At 35.4% G+C, this 2,378-nt stretch overlaps 1 long non-coding RNA gene across 1 annotated transcript in view; it reads right to left on the bottom strand.

The window, feature by feature from the left end:
• Window positions 1-2,173, bottom strand: part of LOC116563802 — a 15,815-nt gene extending 13,642 nt beyond the window's left edge. Inside the window, exon 1 of the long non-coding RNA XR_004274582.1 lies at window positions 929-2,173. This is a non-coding gene — a long non-coding RNA (uncharacterized LOC116563802). The remainder of the gene's footprint in view (window positions 1-928) is intronic.
• Between the last annotated feature and the right edge of the window lie 205 nt (window positions 2,174-2,378).

The raw sequence follows: 2,378 nt of genomic DNA, 5'->3' as shown, positions 1-2,378 counted from the left end.
AAAAAAAAAAAAAAAAAAAAAAAAAAAAAAAAAAAAAAAAAAAAAAAGAGAGATAGATGTGAGATCAATAGTCTCCTACAAGCTGAGCCTGAGTCTTGGAGATGTATTATACTAACAGTGGACATTTAATTCAGCTACACTGAGCTGTCAAGAATCACGGGCAAATGTGTGTTCCCATGATATAGAAATGATTTTTCTGCATTGAGCTGAATTAAATGTCCATTGAGTTCTGACTTTGTGATGGTGCTTAATAGATTCCAGATTTTTTTTTCTCGCTCTGACGCCAGGCTGGAGTGCAGTGGTATGATCTCAACTCACTTCAACTTCTGCCTCCCAGGTTCAAGCAATTCTCCTGCCTAAGCCTCCCAAGTAACTGGGACTATAGGTGAGCGTCACCACACCCAGCTAATTTTTGTTTTTTTAGTAGAGATGGGGTTTCACCATGTTGGCCAGGACGGTTTCAATCTCTTGACCTCGTGATCCGCCTGCCTCAGCCTCCCAAAGTGCTGGGATTACAGACATGCGCCACCGCACCCAGCCTTCGGATTTTTTTAGTATTTATGTTATATTCTTACAATGGCCATTTTTTAAACTTAAAATAATGTCTACTATTTTTTAACTACTTGGTTAGGTGTTTCTATATGTCTTAGCTAATTCAACAAAATTAAAGTTAGCATTTACACACACACACACCATTAATGATTAAAGAAGATGAGGTCTAGAGAGATTAAGGGTTATACACCTAAACTCATGATCCTTCTATGTTATGAAGCCAGAGTTTCTGACCAGGTCTGTCTGCCTTCCAAAGCTGTCTTATGGCACTATTTGGCTAGAAAAATCACATCCTAATTGAATTTGTAACTATTGTATAGTTAATATTTCCTTTGCAAGACATTGGTGCGCATTCAGTCCAAGCAGAAATATTCACCTCCTAACATAGTGACACTTTCATTCCACACATCCAGCATGGAATTTCCAAACATTCAAAATCATCTTCACATTAAGCCACTTGTTTAGAGAAGTCCCCATCTTGAACACTTTGAGCTGTCAAGAACCAGGGGCAAGTGTGTGTTCCCATCATATAGAAATGATTTTCTAAAATTATCTTCAGGAACAAAATCATAACAAAGAGTTTGGATGGTGAGGGGAGAAACTTTTTTTTTTTTTCCATTTTGTTTCACTTTCTGAAAAGATTTTCCTCAAATGCTCTAAAAATCTCATTTGGGATAGAAATCAAACAGAACCAGACTCAGCCAGAAAAAAAAAAAAAAAAAAAAAAGATAGATAGATGTGAGAGTCACAGTCTCCTACAAGCTGGGCCTTGGGGATGTCAGCTATGTGTCAACACCTCTCCTCTGGTAGCAATGTCAGTACCGTCACCAAGAAAGGCAAAAGAAAAAATCTTCACTCAGCAGCATGAGCCCAGAAGAGACAACCAAAGAGAATGGCAAAACAGTGTCAGTAAACAGAATAACTGTGGGTAAGAAGGGAGTTAGTGTGGTCTAAACACAAGGTTCTGTTTCTATTTCATTATAATGACTATGGAATCCTGTGAGATAAAACACATTTGTTAAAAAGGGAAGATGTGTTCCCTTTCGTAAGTTGAGTAAACATGGCCTACATTCAAGATCATATCACGGAGAGAAATGATTCTTCCTTCCCATATTTTCTTCTGGGACCAAGGAGCCAAAGGAGTTTGAACAGTGCATTTTTCAGTTTTTGTTTGTTTCTTTTCTGAAAGAAGTTAGAATGTATCAGCTGATGTCACTAACATACCTCGATACTTCTGAGGAAGAGGAGATAGAAACAAAAGTGAAGAAAATAAATTTAAATCGGCATGCTCTTAACTTTACCAGCTGGCTGAAAGGGCATTTTTCCTAATGAATTGGAAACAATTCACAGCCTAACTGTAAATGGAAGGAAGGCCCTGGGATAGCTTAAGAAAATGTACAAAAATTAATATATGCATAATTATTTTCATATTTTTGCTTCTTATATATGTTTATCTGAATATTCAACTCTGAAGAATAACAGGTGGTCTGCCTTATGCTATGTACAAACATAGATAGATAGATGGAGAGATAGATGATAGATTAGACATAAAACCTTAAGAGTTTTAGGTTTTTTGGAGGGAGAGAACTTATTTATTTTATATATGGTTTGGGGTTTGGGTATATGTGTGTGTGTATTTGTAAGCCATTTAAAAAAAATTTTTTTCATTTATCCACACATTAGAAAATAAAATGAAAAAAATCTGACAAAAATTCAAAGTAATAAATGTAACAGAATTTGCAAAATGTATATGAAGATTTTTTAAAAGATTTATTTTTATTTGTATAAATGTATGGGGTGAACATGTAATTTTGTTACATTGCTAT

Source organism: Sapajus apella, unplaced genomic scaffold (assembly GCF_009761245.1).
Source record: "Sapajus apella isolate SASKATOON/1434 unplaced genomic scaffold, GSC_monkey_1.0 scaffold2, whole genome shotgun sequence".
Taxonomy (NCBI): domain Eukaryota; kingdom Metazoa; phylum Chordata; class Mammalia; order Primates; family Cebidae; genus Sapajus; species Sapajus apella.
The sequence above is the reverse complement of the archived record's forward strand: the minus strand, read 5'-3'. Positions and strand labels throughout refer to the sequence as shown.